At 43.3% G+C, this 18,130-nt stretch overlaps 1 long non-coding RNA gene across 1 annotated transcript; it reads left to right on the top strand.

Moving 5' to 3' along the window:
- The first annotated feature begins 11,246 nt into the window (after positions 1 to 11,246).
- On the top strand, positions 11,247 to 11,807 carry LOC138952369 (uncharacterized). Its single transcript, XR_011451357.1, has 2 exons — positions 11,247 to 11,481; positions 11,671 to 11,807. It is a non-coding gene; the product is annotated as an uncharacterized lncRNA (long non-coding RNA).
- Positions 11,808 to 18,130: the final 6,323 nt, after the last annotated feature.

Consider the following 18,130-nt stretch of genomic DNA (forward strand, 5'->3'; position numbering starts at 1 on the left):
CCGTGTCACCACAATGGCACGTTAAAGATCTTGGTCATTCTACCATAAGTGCAGATGGCTGATACCACCTAAACACGCATACATCAAAAGCCGCGAGGGCGTAAAAACTCGAATCGTATAAACCAATTCATGTCCAATATAGGCAATTAAGACCTGACGGACAATAAGCCCCTTAAAATTTACTTTTTACTTGACTAAATATAAAAAGAAGACTACCTTGGAGAGTATTGGTCTTCGCCTTACTTTTTGACACAAGGATTCCACACACATTGATTTCTGAAGACGACCTCGCAAAGCACAACAGTGCCGACGTGAAAAATACTACCCGCAAAATAATTAATGTGACCTTCTTTGGCATCTACACATACATTCTTTGCCAACACTTTTGTGACTGCGAGTGTAAATTTTAATGTTTCAAAGTGTTGAACATTACTGTTTCAGTTTGGTAGCTAGCTGTATGTGTGAACATAATGTTTGAATTATGTGAATCTGATGTTTATATATCACATCAAATTTTATTGAATTTTGTTTGAAGCGGTAGAGTTAAAGATGCCTTTGCCTGTGCCCGTCTTGTGATTTTATTTCATTGCAAATAGAAAGAGATTTTTTTTATGTTGCTGTGGATATTTAAAAGACATTTTTTTGTGTTAAAGCAACCACACATTCTGGGGTCGTGCAGTCTTAATACAAAATGATTTATATGATATTCCTGGCTGTTCTTTTAATGTTTGTGTTATTTATTTATTGTTAGTTACAACGTAAATTGTCAATGTGTTTACTCTACAAAAAGGAGAAAGAAGCTCTTTCACATATGTTTTGGCATTGTTTAAATGTCAGGGAATTTGATACCAGTACGAAGTCATGTGCATTTGCGCACTTCTGCCACTGAACATTTTTGACGTGCAAGTGGAATGATTACAGATCTGATTTATTTATTGGCCAATTACAACGTTTTTCTTTTAGAGATGAGGAAGATAGTTACGACATTGGAATAGATGTGACGGGCGCAGTGGCGTGGTGGTAAGACGTCGGCCTCCTAATCGGGAGTTCGTGAGTTCGAATCCCGGTCGCTGCCGCCTGGTGGGTTAAGAGTGGAGATTTTTCCGATCTCCCATGTCAACTTATGTGCAGACCTGCTAGTGACTTAACCCCCTTCGTGTGTACACGCAAGCACAAGACCAAGTGCGCACGGAAAAGATCCTGTAATCCATGTCGGAGTTCGGTGGGTTATGGAAACACGAAAATACCCAGCATGCATACTCAACGAAAGCGGAGTGAAGCTGACTATGCTCTCAGAGTATAGTTTGGGGAACCCAAATGGGCAAACGAGCTCACACGTAACCAGAACATTCTGGAACGCTGAAGATGAAGAAGAAGGAATAGATGTACACTGCCCCTCCTAAAAAAATAACTAGGCAGCAGATCTTTGTGATGAGGCCGTGTAGTGTAAAACCAGTTAGGGTTTCACACAGGATCCCCTCCTTCAATAATAATAATAATAATAATAATGTCAGTAAGAACTGGTGTCACATGACTGATGTGAAACAGTTGATAGGCTAATGGCAATGCGCTTAAAACTGTTAACGCACTCTTGGAGTGCGCTAACTTTTCCAGAGAGCGTATTCTTCCGCCCTATTCCAAAGCGAGGCTGTACGTGCCCCTTCTTTTGATTTGAGAAGATTCTTCTCATCCTCCGTGTTAGTGACATGTAGCTTATCTTCTCCACATTACCAAATGATGCTTTACCCTAAATTTCCTGCGGCTAAAAGCAGAAGTGTTTTTTTCTGACAGATCAGTTTCATGCGCCTGTGCCACAGTGAATAATTATGTGCCTCTTCTTTCGACTTGCGAAGATTCTTCTCAGCCGCTGTGTTAGTGGCATGTAGCTTATCGTCTCCATATTGCCCAACAATGATGCTTGACCCTAAAATTTCCCGCGGCTAAAAGCAGAAGGGTTTTTTTCTGACAGGTTTCGAGCTGGACAAAGCAGCATTTGGAAGTGACTGATTCAATAGACTGTCCTACTCATATATGTAGCAGACGACACCATCAGTTCAGGACTGAAATGAATTTCAAGATAACTACGATGTAAACAGAACACGCGAAGGCTTCAAACCATTCTTACCATGTAATCATTGCACCAACCTCCCAGATTAAATAATAATAATACTAATACTAATAATATAATAATAATAATGAACACTTATTAATCGCCCCATCTCGTTAGAACTCACGGCGATGTACACTAGCAAAACGACCACATACACACACACACACACATACACACACACGCATAACACACACACCCACATACGTACACAACACAACACACACAAAAACGTCCTTCCGAAACCAGCGTCTTGTGCGTTACACGGTGTGACTGATTGCACGGCTAGTGTTAAACATTTGTCTAATTGTAATTAAGCCCCTGTTGCTCGGTTTGTTAACTCTAAAGAAGTAATTAAGAGAGAGAGATCTGTTATCAACAGTGTTAGGCGATTAGCGTCGTAAGGACAACATACTTTTCTTTTCGCACAGAAACCGTCAATTTCACAGGACGGAAGTGGATGAGCAAGGACAATGGACCCCCCGTTTAAGACCTAAACAATCTGTGAAAAGCAAGTCTTAAAATGGAGGGAGTCTTAAAATGGGGGTAGCCTAAATCTACAGAGGTTCTGAACAGAAGAGTTTGAAAAAATAAGGTCTCAAAATGGAGTAAGTCTTTATTCGGGGGGGGGGGGGGGGGGGGTGGGGGGGGGGGGGGGGGGTAGGGTGGTGGGGTGGGTCGGCCTTAAAAAGGGTGTTCCGCTTTGGTATCTGCGCTGATGCAAGAATAGAAAGTTTGGAGAATTTCCCTGAAGGCTTTTCGATTTTGCAGGTGGTACGGTTTGTTAACTAGCTTCTGTCTTGCAACAAACACAACAGCCTGCTCTCTTTTCGGAGATACGCTAACACATAAACTGATCAAGGCGACGCCGTAGATTCGCCTTGCCAAACTGGCTTAAATTAGAGAGAGAGAGAGAGAGAGAGAGAGAGAGAGAGAGAGAGAGAGAGAGAGAGAGAGAGAGAGAGAGAGAGAGAGAGAGAGAGAGAGAGAGAGAGAGAGAGAGAGAGAGAGAGAGAGAGAGAGAGAGAGAGAGAGAGAGAGAGATGGGATGGTTTATTGCTTATAGGCTAACAGCCTCTTCAGACGCGTGGAAATATTAATAAAAGGTAGCGAGCAATATTCTTTTCGCAATATTATATTGATATTTGAGTCTGTCCAATCGTTTATTGTCAAATCTGGCCGACTGATTTGATGGATGTGTTCACGCATTGATAGTGTATATGTGTGTGGGCAAGCGTATGTGTACCTCCACACTGCCTCTCTCTTTGTTATCGTATTTGATTACATAAGCAGCGTATAAATAATGATTATTATCGTTTGTCTCGTATTTTATATTTTAACGAATTACTGCCTTCCATCAATAAATTGTTACATTTACTTGAATTCACATGTTGCATGTCTTAGACTTGATGCTCTCTTCCTATGCGCTTTCGTCCTAGTCTCTGCTTGTGGTTGTTTGTACTTTCTCCCCCCTCCCCCTCCCTTTTCTTTTCTCTTCTGTAGATTCTTCTGTTCCTATTTAGTTCCCCATCCCCATTCTTTCAATTTGTTCTTCTGGTTTATTGTTGTTATGTCCACCATTACGAAAATGTGTGTAATTTAGTATTGTTCTGGTCACGTGATATAAGCATTTGCTTGAGTGGGTGTCTTTAGCTGTGTGTTTTGAACTGTTCATGCGAAGAAATTCTGAATAAAATTTTGTTTAAATCAACAGCCTCTTTGTGAGGGAGAAGGAGGATGGAATTACAAAACGGTTTGAACGGAACTGTATGATGTACACAATTACATGAAAAAATAGTTTTGCTACTCTCTGTCCGATAACGAGTTTCGCGTACCCCGATGTCAAGGGGGGGGGGGGGGGGAGAGAGAGAGAGAGAGAGAGAGAGAGAGAGAGAGAGAGAGAGAGAGAGAGAGAGAGAGACAGACAGACAGACAGACAGACAGACAGACAGAGATACAAAGAGGTTTTCACGTAGGTTACGGCCACATCTCTACTTGGTCAAATACCAAGAATGAAAAGCCTGGATGGTCTCTGTGCACAGTGCGGATTGGATTGAATGAAAGAATTGCACTTAAGCCTCTATCGGCCTTTTAAGACATTAATTCTCCATCAAGTCCAATTCACCACAGCCAGCAGTCAGGGTAGGGCGTTGATGTTTGGTATCTGTCAAAGTGGAGGGATATTCTCGTCCAACGTAAAAGCCTGCAGAGACCAGATGCCGAGTTACCGTGAACCACACTGTTTTCTCGGGAAAGCCTGCAGAGACCAGATGCCGAGATACCGTGAACCACACTGTTTTCACGAGATGCCGAGATACCGTGAACCACACTGTTTTCACGGGAAAGCCTGCAGAGACCAGATGCCGAGACACCGTGAACCACACTGTTTTCACGGGAAAGCCTGCAGAGACCAGATGCCGAGATACCGTGAACCACACTGTTTTCACGGGAAAGCCTGCAGAGACCAGATGCCGAGTTACCGTGAACCACACTGTTTTCTCGGGAAAGGGGTGTGCTCCCAACATATTTCCTAAATGACGTGAAGTAAATATCTGTCACTTAAAATGTGTTTTTTGAGGAAATAATCACAACTGTATTCAATTAGAGAATTATGTTGATTTTGATGTCCACTCACTCTTGTATGGTAAGATTTTACGTTAGGCTAATAAGTGCACCGTAGAAAGACGTTTTAGTTTAGAATGTACGTGTCACATTTTGTGTATTTTTGTAGTGACTGAAATAAATGTGCCACCCGCACGGAAAAGCCTCTGCGTTTGCATTGCATCACACTGTGAGAATCAGTACTTATCTTGGAGCCAGTTGTAGTGGTGGTGTGATGGTATAACTAAAATAAATAAATTAAACAAACTTTGTTTATAAATGATATGAATTATCAACACGTGTCATTTCTTGTTGTTTCGTTTCTGTCTTATGACTGATATAGCTCTTTATGTATCGTTGATTACCCCCGCGGGTTAGGGGGAAGAATTTACCCGATGCTCCCCAGCATGTCGTAAGAGGCGACTAACGGATTCTGTTTCTCCTTTTACCCTTGTTAAGTGTTTCTTGTATAGAATATAGTCCATTTTTGTAAAGATTTTAGTCAAGCAGTATGTAAGAAATGTTAAGTCCTTTGTACTGGAAACTTGCATTCTCCCAACAAGGTCATATATTGTACTACGTTGCAAGCCCCTGGAGCAAATTTTTGATTAGTGCTTTTGTGAACAAGAAACAATTAACAAGTGGCTCTATCCCATCTCCCCCCTTCCCCTGTCGCGATATAACCTTCGTGGTTGAAAACGACGTTAAACACCAAATAAAGAAATAAAGAAATGTATCGTTGATAAAAAAAATATCAGTTAATAAGCAAGAGCACCACAACTCAACGACCGGTTTTATATTTGGGTAAAAACAAACATTTCTTACACACGCAAACACAAAAACCCTTATCCAACCCTTCATTGCCCCCATCCCCCTCCCGCCCCTCCCTCGTCTGTATTGCCTCTTCTCACTCACCCATTTGCAATCAACAGCGTCACAACAACAGCAACACCATTTCACGCTTTGCATCGCAGCTTAATGAACAATGTTAAATTGCGAAACAGAAAACTCACGATTTCATGACCGGAGAATTACGATTTGGAATGTTGCCGTAGAAGTCTGCGTGCATAACAACATTTTATTGAATCGAAGTGGCAGAAAGGTTAAAAGCATTATTTATATGTAAGCAGCTTCCCTCTTTTTTTCTCCCTTTTTTAACCCTGGATACATGCGCTCTAAAAATATTATGTTTAAAAAAAAAAAATCCGAGTCCATTTTCCTAGCACATTTTCCCCGTAAGGCTAAAAACTACATTAAAAAGTTGTTTTGAATCGTGTCTTTAGCACTAATGTTTTAAGCTTACACGTAAAATATTGTACACGCAGGGAGCTGGTCGTGTCAGAGAAACAAAGCTGGTATTATGAAGTCAAGGAAGGTCGTCGGTCTTTTGTAGGCCAATATCATCACCATCGTTATTGTACATGTACTTCACTATTCCTGAGCGATTTGCTGTGTCCAATGGCTTTGTGTTGGCACTTTGTTGCTTTGGAACATCGCGGGCGCGACAGATGTAGCGCTCTTTTCTCGTGTTTGTAATAGGCTACATTAGGTGTCGCTGGTAACGCAAAATCTATCTCCGTCGCCGTCAGTACTATAGCAAGGCTTTGTCTTCTCGACACGGATGTTCGGCTTTAGCAAAAGTGTTATGTTTTGAGTGTGGCTGAACGATCATGTGTGATCATCAGTAATCAGATGCGATCCTGTACTTCCATGGTCACATATTAGCACCTTTACTACATAGGATGCTTCAGTTTCAAGTCCTCCGAAGAAGGAGAACGACAGCCTGAATGGTGAGGTGCTTAAAGACGGCAGTACACGTAATTTTCCCTTGTGTATGACAGTCACCTTTACTGTACCATGTGGTCCTGCGAGTTGTAAGCACGGGTACGCTCATCAACAACACAGTGTTCTAGATGATTGAACGTCAGTGTACATAGCAAAGACCTGTGCGTGTACGTGTAGATATTGCGTCACCTGTGACTCACTTTTTTCTCTCCAATGTTCCAAATCATACGTTGTTTTGCTCCCACCAAGACTGAGGGCCCCAAAGGGGGGGTATCATCACGTTCACGGGAAGGGAAATTTTAGCTTTCACGATCACGGTTACCTTGATTTTTGTTTTCACGATCACGAACACAAGTGGCAAATCACGGTCACGGTAAAAGTTGCATGTACAGAAAGCATGTGTCAAAGTAAACACAACCACACAGTAATTCGCTCCTCTGGATCTATTCAATCAATCAATCAATGAAGCTTATATCGCGCATATTCCGTGGGTACAGTTCTAGGCGCTCTGCAGTGATGCCGTGTGAGATGAAATTTTATGCGGCCAGTAGATTGCAGCCATGTCGGCGCATATTTACCTTTCACGGCCTTATTCCAAGTCACACGGGTATGGTAGACAATTATTAACTGTGCCTAAGCAATTTTGCCAGGAAAGACCCTTTTGTCAATCGTGGGATCTTTAACGTGCACACCCAATGTAGTATACACGGGGGGTGGTTCGGACACCGAAGAGAGTCTGCACACAAAGTTGACTCTGTGAAATAAATTTCCGCCGAACCTGGGATCGAACTCGCGCTGACAGCGGCCAACTGAATACAAATCCAGCGCGCTACCAACTGAGCTAAAGTGAGAACTGTTGCACTTTTTATTATTATTTTTTTAATTCTCTTTCATACACACATAGAAATACATATCATGATTTGTAATCAGTAACAAGAATGTTGTTTTCATTGTTCTCTCTCTCTCTCTCTCTCTCTCTCTCTCTCTCTCTCTCTTTCTCTCTCTCTCTCTCTCTCTCTCTCTCTCTCTCTCTCTCTCTCTACACTCATACACATTCAACTCCCACACCCTCACTCACACACATGAATATATACTTGCACAATTTCACATTTCCAGAGCTAAATCTTGTAAACCCATTTTCTCAAAAACTATTGGGTGGATTGAAATTAAAGTACATGTATGTGTGATGGGTTCTTTATTTTCAACTTTGCCATACAATTTTAGGTACACCATCGCCTGGTTTTATGGCCTTGAAAAACAAACAGGAATATATGCTACAGGCCCAAAATGGTTTTACCTGAAAGAAGCGTGCAGTGCCAGTGGCGAAGCCACAAGCCTGAGCCTGCGAAGCAGGCGAGCCAACTAGGGGGGTCCGGGGGCATGCCCCCCCCCGAATTTTTTTCAAAAAACGGTTAAAATCTGTGCAATCTGGTGCATTCTGGGCATCATTTTCAGGGTTGTAATAGTGTTGTGATCTTGTTAAAAATCCCATTTTAGCCTCCCCCCACCACCATTCAACACACCTCCAAACTGGTGAAAACAACACTACAGTAACTGTGCGCTGGCTTCATTGAGACCGGCGCCCGGTCGCGTTGCGCGATATTCACACGGATCGTTTTTGCGGAAATTTTTCAACTTCACCGGAATAAATTTGACTTTACCGGATTTTGAAAACGGCTTTATCGGATTTCCGGCAATTACCGGAAAAGTAGCATGCCTGACAAAATCCCCAACGAACATGACTTTGATCGTCTTTGACATGAGGATCAAGTGACCCAAACTGGCACGTCTCCCCGCCATTGTAACTGTTTCTGAATTTAACCCATTGTTGATATTAAAGTTTACAGGCGCTAAAATAAATCCAAGCTTAATGCAAAGAAGCGACAATTACTGAATTAGAATCTATGCCAAGCGTGTCCACGTTGCTGGGATGAAAAACACATTTCTAGTTTCGGTTTTGGCTACACGCAGACTCGATCTCGAGCCAGTCGAGGTCACACTGAGCGAGTGACAGCCGGACGTGGCGAATGTCGACAATGTCAATGATCTCACTGAAACTCAAAGATCTTGAACAAATTTCAAGATCTTTGCCTACATTCAGAACAGTCATAGAGCAACATAGATCAACATACCTTGATATTTCGTCTTCGGAAAGACCGACCCGTATCCTGACCTTTCCACCAAGGAAGGCATTCTCGCCGCCTGCTTTGGTCTGGCTTGAATCCACAAAATATAACAGAAGTTCGATGACAGTACCGCTGCACGCCATTTTTGATCTTCGAATTCGAATTTGACTGAATGCACTCAAAACTTTTGCACGAAGCCCTTCCATTGGATGAAGTTTGGCAGACTTTTGCAATTTGCCTTCTGATTGGATCTTTTTTTTGTGTGAGAGGGAAGCAATCGCTGTCAAAATCATATTTCTGAATGTGTTGTTGCTTCCCTTCAATCAGAATTGGCTCCTTGACGAATAGAGGATTATAGAGTGATACAGCTGTGAAAAATGTGCGTTGAAAATAAAATGCTTTGCAATAATGCCCATCACGATCACGAAAACAAATGACGACCACGATCACGAGAATTGATTTTTTTGTCATCACGGATCACGGGCAAAGTCCCATCACGATCACAGAAATGGAAATTTCGGCAATCACGGTCACAGAGAGGTCAAAAAACGCCAATCACGATCACGATTTTAAACCCTTTGGGGCCCTCAAGACTGCAGATCTTGGTAAACGCGTGACGTAAAAACTAGATTTGATGACGTTACCCGTACACGTTCCCCTACACGTGCTTAAAAGTGCCACATCTAGATTTTGATAGTGACGACAAGAAAAGGGTGTCAGAATTATCCCTACGTGCTAGTTGTAGGTCTTTCACTTGGACATATGACAACAATCCACAGCCTGGTGCCTCCAACACACAATGTTGGGAAATAACTGTCGGTTTGTACGGGTGGCGAAAGAGTGAATTCCTCCGAAAGCGGCGTATGGCTGCCTTAATGGCGGGGTAAAAAACGGTCATACACGTAAAATTCCTCTCGTGAAAAAAACACGAGTGTACGTGGGAGTTTCAGCCCACGAACGCAGAAGAAGAAGAAGAAGAAAGAGTGAATACTTTACTGTCTCTTTCCCACGTGACGTTGTAGGCCAGTCACTAGCGAGGGGTGTTTCTGAAACACGCGGACAAGGAGCACGTGTGGACAGTTTGCCTCAATGAGAGCAAGAAGAGTATTCACTATCTCACAACCTATACAATCCCGACAGAGGCCTATCCGTCTATTAAACTGCAAGGGATATAAAAAATGCAGTTGCCGCCGTTACCAAATTCTCATGTTTCGCCAAGTTGAGAATGCATCCAGACCCGCCATGGCGTTTTCCTTGTAACCAATTCTTTATATTTGCCAGCGTTTGGGGAAACCCGGTATAAAGTCAAATAATACTCTTCAGTAATGCGCTGAAAACAGTCCGCAGGAGACTTTAAAAAACAAAAAAATCAAACATTAATTTTTGTATGATGATCTTTTTAGGCTCTTCGTGGTCCGCTCTATAGTCTGGGGACTCGTGGCAAGAATACACCACAATACTGCAAATCATTGAACAAATTGTAGTTTTCTCAGCAATTGCACATAAAAGTACAAAGAATCGATTAAGAGGATGACACAAGTCATCCAGCAAGTATGAAAGGGTGAAAAAATTAATTAAATAAAAATCGTTTCGAAGGTAAACAACGCAGTGCGGGAGATAACTCCAACACGAGTTATCCGCGACCTTGGGAATATTAGCCAATCAGATTTTAGACGTATCGCTTTGCGCGGAATACTTGTCGTCTGCTTGAAGAACAACAGCATGGCGTTTGAGTTTGCAGAATGAAGGCGCCTGCTATATATTTTGCACCCACGACCTTCGAGTAAACGGTAAGATGCTTTCAGTTACATGTATACATGTTTTTAATGGGGGGGGGGGGGGAGGGTAGACGGGAGGGGGTGAGGGGGGCGCGAAAGTGATTGCAATGAATGCCAGATCTGTATCTGTGTCACGTTGAAAAACCACTTCTGTCATTTGATCGACGGAAGGGAGGTGCGCATATAAATAAGTCCTAAACTGGGTGGAGATCAGATTTAAAGATCTCCATAGATCCTGCCAGAACTTGATCGTCCTGTAGATGGTTCCAGTCTACGATCGTCCTGGGAAAATAAGAGTTCCTGTGAAAGCAGCGGCTATTGTCCGTAACACTGTTTCAACACTATTTGTTGACACAAAATCTTGGAAACGCCTTGCTGTTTAGATCTGTTTGTGTTTACCTTGCTTTCGTTTTTAGGTGGCCCTGACAGTCAGAAATCAAATTGAATTTTGTACATCTTCGATATGTAGGTAATTGGTAATTAACTCTTGAATCTTGATGATGTTATTGCATGTACAGAAATCGGTACGACATAAGAAAACACAGACATTTGAAGTGCATGCTTCATTCAATCCACGTGCGTTTTGCGTGCGGTCACTACTGGGTTCTCTCATTCGCTGCACAGAGCCGTAGACGGATCATGTCACATAATTATCTAATGTAACCTAATATTCTAGCCATGCGTGTTGGTACGTGTGTGTGTGTGTGTGTGTGTGCGTGCGTGTCTGTGTTTGTGTGTGTTAGTGTGTGCGTATGTGTGTGTGCCGTGTGCGTGCCTGTGTGTATGTGTAGAGAGAGAGAGAGAAAGAGAGAGAGAGAGAGAGAGAGAGAGAGAGAGAGAGAAAATGTATGTGTGCATGTGTGTGTTTTTATGTGTGTGTGTGTGTGTGTGTGTGGGGGGGGTAGTTAAGTCGCATACAGCATTGTCTTTCATGTGATTTATTTCCTTGTTTGTCTGTATTTGATTCGGTTTTATCACTCTGGATACAGAGACGTTTCCTGACCCTTGCATCAGTCAAGAGAAAGCATGGATTCAAGACCACTGCCAAAACAAGGAACGTCTTCTGAAGACACGGTTCGCGAAGGTATGAGGCGAAAGGGTGAAGGGGGGGGGGGGGATATGCCTGCTCGCTTGTGTATTAGGTGTGTGTGTGTGTGTGTGTGTGTGTGTGTGCGTGTGTGTTTGTGTGTGTGTGTGTGTGTGTGTGTGTTTGATTAAGTCACAAACAAAATTGTTTTGCAGTTGATTTATTGCCCTTGTTTGTTTTCATTAGGTTATCTCATCCTGGATGCAGAGACTTCCCTGGACCCTCACAATCTCCCGGAATCTGTCCAGGAAAAAAGCTTGGATCCCAGACCACTGCCAACACAAGAGGAGTCTTCAGAAGAAGCGGTTCATGAAGGTAATTCACACCCATCAATGTTGGAGGCCCGTGCCCTGGTCGACTGGTCTTTATGTGCGATATGCCAAACAGAAACAGAAGAAAAATGAGTAAATCCGACACAATCAACATTTGCCAAAGCTGGCGTGCAGACTGGGTACGGTCGTGTCGTCGACAATATTTTGAAACTTGAAGCCCTTGGGGATTCGTCTGTGTTTGTTTTGAACAAGGATCTCCTTGAACAATGTAATGATATGAAGACAACCTTTGAAGAGAAAAAAGCTGTATGGCACAGAACCTGCAGGAACAAATTTGATAACCAGAAAGTTGCTCGTGCTGAGAAGAGATACTGGAAAGAAGAAGATAATGACCAGAAAGAACTGCACAGCCCCGTCAAAACAAGGAGGACGATAGGACCTGTGTGTGACCGTGATGCGGAAAAGATGGTACTTCTGAAAAACTTGTGAACGCATGTACATTTACCATCGACCAAACAATTCGTGAATATGCAGAGATTGTGCAGGACCGATCACTCTTGGGAAAATTATCAGAGGGGGATATGCATGCCTTGGACGCCAAATATCATTCATCTTGCAAGTTGACTTTGTACAATAAATCTAAAAAAGCCTTAGAAGAACGGGGAATTAATGACGCACACGAACAAAATGAGTTAACAGTGTTAAGTCAACTCCTTTCTTTCATTGAAGAAGAGAGAGAAAGCAAGTCCATGTCACTGTTCAAAATGTCTGAACTGTGCAAAGTGTATGACAGCCAGTTTCGTGAGCTGCACTGTTCATATAACAAAAAGGTTCATACAACAAGACTCAAAGAAAGACTTCTTCATATGGTGCCAAATCTGCAAGCTCAAAGGCAAGGGAAAGAAACTGTCCTTATTTTCGATACAGACGTCAGCAGTTTGCTGAATTTTGCAAGAACATTAGATGATGACGCATTTCATCTTGCACGTGCCGCACAGATTGTCCGTAAAGATATCCTTTCCAAAGACTATTGTTTTGACGGTACTGTTAAGGCCTCAGCAGACGTTGTTCCCGAAAGTCTGCGTGCACTCACAGGTATGATAATGCATGGAAACGTGTCTGGTTCGACTTTGACGGAGATCAGCAACAAGCAGAAGTCAGTGTCGCCAGTTTCCGAAGTTCTGATGTTCAACACAAGGAAAGGAGACAAGAGAAGTAAACGACCCACATCTTCAAGGTAATTTCACTCAACGTCGAGGGAAACACCACTGTCCAGAAAGAGAAAATGCAAGTTTTACGCCCACACGGCAAAGCCATTAGGGGCATGTTACAAGGAAAAATCCGGTTTTGTATGAAAATAAAAAAATAAAAATGCAGGGGGAGGGGAGGGGAGGGGGAGGGGTGTAGACCGCTGGCTGCCGGCTGCTAGAGGAGACCTGAAATGAGCTAGGGACCGGGTTGGGTCGTCTTGGGTCAGTGCTGAAATGGTTACTTTATTGGCTGTTGGCCGAACGGACACCCGGGCTTCATATTTTTGCATGCATGTATTCGTGTTTCCAAGGCCTGAGGCTTTCGCTGTGACCCTAGTATCTTTATCGTGCGCATGCGTGCACACGGGGGTGTTCGGACACCGAGGAGAGTCTGCACAAAGTTGACTCTGGGACACACATCTCGCGCCGAACTTGGGGGTTGAACCCACGCTGATAGTAACAACCGGTTTTAAAGCCAGCGCCTCTACCGACTGGGCAAACTCCCCACCCAATATGTTGGGGTCAAGAAGTTCCATGGAGGGCGGGGGTATGGAGTAACACATAGTGTTTTGCTCAGAACATTCCCACCCAACCAGAGCCGCGCTAGGGGTACGCATTACCGTGGAGCTGGCAGTCAGTGCTACCAAATGTCGTCTGTGTCTACCACTCGGTGGTGACTTAATGTGGGTCTATGTAAGCAGATGCCAACGCAAGCAATCTGATGCAGAGTCAGGAGGCGGTTTGGTACAAGAGAACCTTAGAGGCCACAGCCTCGGCCGTCTAAGGGATCTGTGTGTATGGAGGCACATTTGGTTTCTGAGGTTCAAGCGGAGCTGTTGCCTCTGCTCCCACGTTCCCGTGTCTCAGGAGGCGTTTTTGGTATGGAAGCAAACCTGTAGGTTGGGGCCTCTGCCTTTCAGGATGCCAGGACTACAAAATGTGTGTCTCGAGACACATTTAGCTTAAGATTCCAGAAGTGGATCTGTGCTGTGCTGGATCTGCTGCAAGCACACTAGAACCAGCTCGCAACAGTTGAGGTGAACAGATTGGTGACCAAGACCATCATCGGTATCTCTCCGAGTGATGGGTGTGGGCGGAGAAAGTCTCCCGGACTGAGGGCATTCTCCCTTCTGTAGCGGATGAGACTAGCCATCTCTTCCTGGAGAGTGTCACAACCTTCAAACACGTGTGTGAGGTGTCCAGTCTTGCCACACTGACAGACTGCCTTGTCCCAGTAGATGCGGCTGCTGACCGTGCGCAAGCGACGCAACAGGCTCATGGGTCTCGGGGGGAGTGGGAGGTGGTGCCCTTTCCTATTGTAGGGGAGGTGTATCCATCCTCTCTCTTCACATGTTTGTGACAGAGTCTGCTCTCTTTCCTCTCTTTTTAGCTTGGCTAGTAGCAGTTTGGCTTCCTGGCAGGAGAGCCGAATGTCTGTCATTGGCATGGTTGACATAGCCGCTGGCCATATATATACTGGCCTTCTTTTATACCTCAGAACAAGGCAGAAGGAAGTCATGTGCTCCTGTGGCGGCTCATGCTACAGAAGTGACATCCAGGCCTCATAAACATCGAGATAGACGGAAGTTCTGTATTGTTGTTTGCGGGAAAGTGAGGTAAGTGATATCAAGCTCATGATCACTCAAAATGCGTGTCAAGCGATTTAGTGACCTTGTTACCTTTCCAATGGATACATTGTTTACTCTGATAAGCAGATATGGATCCATCAAACATTGCTGTTTTGCGAAAGTTTGAGAAGATGTCGCGTAGGCATCGTTTCTCTTTTCGCGAGTAAAACGAACAACACGCGCCCCGAAACCAAGTTTACAATTTGGTGAAAGATGTATTTCTTTCACTGTGAACTTGAGACTGCGTGCTTTTGTATGTTTAATTGTCGCAGGGGATACTAAAAAGGATGTGTTCTTGCTCTGTTTTGCACTTTTACTAACTTGCTAATTTTGTGTGCGATTTTAGGAAATGATGCTTTATTTTTTATGACGAGTATAATCGTGATGATTTAATCAAATTGTCATCCTCTCATGCCATTAGGAATACTAAAGGGCTTTCTTTTTCTTATTTTGCAAACCTGATTCTGACAGAAACTGGCAGTATATAGACTTTTAGAATTGATACGTTTCTTTTTATGAATAGTATAGGTTTGAAGGTCATGACCTTTTCCGATCAGTTGTGTCATCCTCTTATTCGATAGAGAATGTAAAAAGGTATATGTATGCCAATTTTGGTGCTTTGTTCAATGATATGCAGTATCCTGCCACGAGTCCCCAGACTACTATGAACATAACGAATGTCTTTTGTGTTCAAAATGTAAAACAATAAATAAAAGACTATTTTGCTCTAAACTCTGTGTCCCTTTGCACGACTTCTGTAAATGTCATGCATGGGTACTTGATGGGTGTTTTGCTTCTGGGTATTCAGGAGCTTAAAATTTCTAAACCAAAAAATGATGAAATGAGTCTGTTTTTGTATGTATTTCTGCACCATTTGCTCTATTATAAAACTCTTAAGGTGTTCTGAGTGTATTCAAGTTGCTTCCCTTGCTAAATTTCTACTCATGAAAATTACGTATCGTGCTTGCGACGGCGTATACACACGAGTCCAGTGTGTATTCACCAGAGGGTGTCTAATTTGCATTGCAAGAACTGAGATACTTATTGATTTTAATAAAAACGTACATTACATGTCAACTAGTTTGTTTTTATATGATTTTGAGAGATTGCGAGATTGTGTTGTGTGAATAACATAATTCGGTCAAGTGTGCGAACGGCGCCGTGCCTATAGTAGCTCTCGGTCCATTCCTTCTTTCCGGTATGGAAACAGACGACGTGTTTCTGGCGAAAGAATCGGCGTTTTTAACTCGCCATATCTCCATATTTATTCGGACTAGAACAACGAAATGTGACTTTGTTGTACAAAAAATCCCGAGCCTTGCGACTCCGGTAGTCATTTTGTTACCACCCTTTTTCTCTCCACAGATGTGTACATATTGCTTAGGGGAACATGTGCACAAAATGTGTAATAATCACGAGCGATTTTTTTTCGACGGGAGGGGGGGGGGGGGGGGGGGTGACGTATGCCCCCGAACAGTTTTTTTCTTCGCGTCCTAGATTTACACTCTTGAATTATAAGTACACCCCCTTTAAAAACTAATTATCCACCCTGGTGTGTGTGTGTGTGTGTGTGTGTGTGTGTGTGTGTGTGTGTGTGTGTGTGTGTGTGTGATCAAGGGTGGACGAGGGCGGGGGAGGGGCACTGAGGGCACTTGTCATAACTATGTAAACTAGCTTATTATTGTGTATGTATTTGTAGTGCGATTCAGAGAAAACTACTGGACAGATCTTCATGAAACTTTGCACACCCCTTCCCACGGATTCAAAAATATATATCGCAAGTCCAGTGCTCTACCAACTGACCTACTGGGCTCCCAAATGATTTTTTCATCATTTTTGTTAGTCAAGATATGGGGGTGTGGGTGGTGCGGGGATAATTGTGGAGCAAGCAATAAGGTAACACCTTTTTATTTTCTTAGGTATTGTAACAGCATATAGTGAACTTAGCTGTGTTTAAATTTGGTTATGATTTAAGCTGACATTTTTGTGTAATAACGTTTTTACCATAAATGACTGATAATTTTAGGCAGGGATTTAATGGACCAGCAAATTAGATGGACCAGCAGCAAAAAAGATAGACCAGCAGCAAAAAAGATGGGTTTCAACAGCAAATTAGCTGCGATAAATATTTTGGGAAGATTCCGACGATCACGGATTGTTGTCTTTCGTGGAGTACTTCAAGGGGTCATGAATCGACCGCAATGACACCTGGTACGAAGGCTACGCCACGGGAATTCCTTTCACAAACAATGGACTGGAGGCAATAAACCAGACCATCAAACGTCAGAACACATTTCGTGAGAGACTTGACTTGTCCAGATTCCTAACCCTTGTTGAAAGAGACATTGTCCTGAACTGGTCCAGAGAGAGAGACAACGCTCAGCCTGATCATATCCCAGTGGCCCAAGAACCAGACAGAACCTTGCCCTGCTGGACGGCTGCCTATCAGTGGGCATCTTCAAACGCAAAGTCCATCAAGAGGAACCAGAAAGTGTTCGTGGCCTCGGAGTCGCTTCAGAACATGGACCTGAAGACAGCTGTCAGGATTCAGCAAGACCAGTTCCAGAGAGCCTCTTGGGAATCGTTTGACCAGTACAAGGAGAGCCGGAACTCGGTTTGGAGTCTGACCGTGGAGGACAACAGAATTGACTGCAATTGCCCTGTCTACATGAAGTCCAACATATGTAAACACCCACTTGGCATGGAAATCCGGCTGTCTATTTCTGAACCACCAGCGCAGGCAAAGACCGTCCCCCTGGGAGAGAAGCGAAAGAGGGGACGACCTATTTCTGCCCCATTTTTACTGTCAAAGAAATCTGCTTGGCTGTTCAATTAATCTATTCTGCTGTTGAATTCATCCAATTTGCTGCTTCACATTCGCTGCTCACTCCTTCCTATTTGCTGCTGAAACCATCTATTTTGCTGGTAAACAAATTTTATGCGATAATTGTATGTATACGCCCTCGACAAACCTCGATAATATTTTGAAAATGCATATTGATAAGTATGGTATTATGATAAAGTGATACTCTCCACTCATTTATCTACACAAATTAATGTTTTATTTATCATTTGTAAAGCTAAATATGTCAGTTAGGATCACGTTAAAAATCACAGTGTTTTTCACAAAATCACATTTGACCACGTACCCCCGGTACAAATATTGTAAAAAAATCGTTCATAAGGTGACCCCCCTTTTTTGCACAGATGTGTTTATATTGCTCAGAGGAACCTATGCAGAAAATGTGTAATGATTCTCACGAGCGATTTGTTTGTCTAGGCGGGGAGTGGGGGGGGGGGGAGTTGGCGGGGACGCATGCTCCCGATCAGTCTTTGTCTGGGGCGCTTCGCGACCTCGATCTACACTCTTGAATTCTTATTATATCCCCCTTCTATACTGACTGATCCACCAGTGTGTGTGTGTCTGTGTGTGGGGGTGTGTCTGTGCGTGTGCGTGTGTGTGAGTGTGCGTGTGTTTGTGTAATGCGATTCAGAG

Source organism: Littorina saxatilis, linkage group LG17 (genome assembly GCF_037325665.1).
Source record: "Littorina saxatilis isolate snail1 linkage group LG17, US_GU_Lsax_2.0, whole genome shotgun sequence".
In the NCBI taxonomy this organism is placed as follows: Eukaryota; Metazoa; Mollusca; class Gastropoda; order Littorinimorpha; family Littorinidae; genus Littorina; species Littorina saxatilis.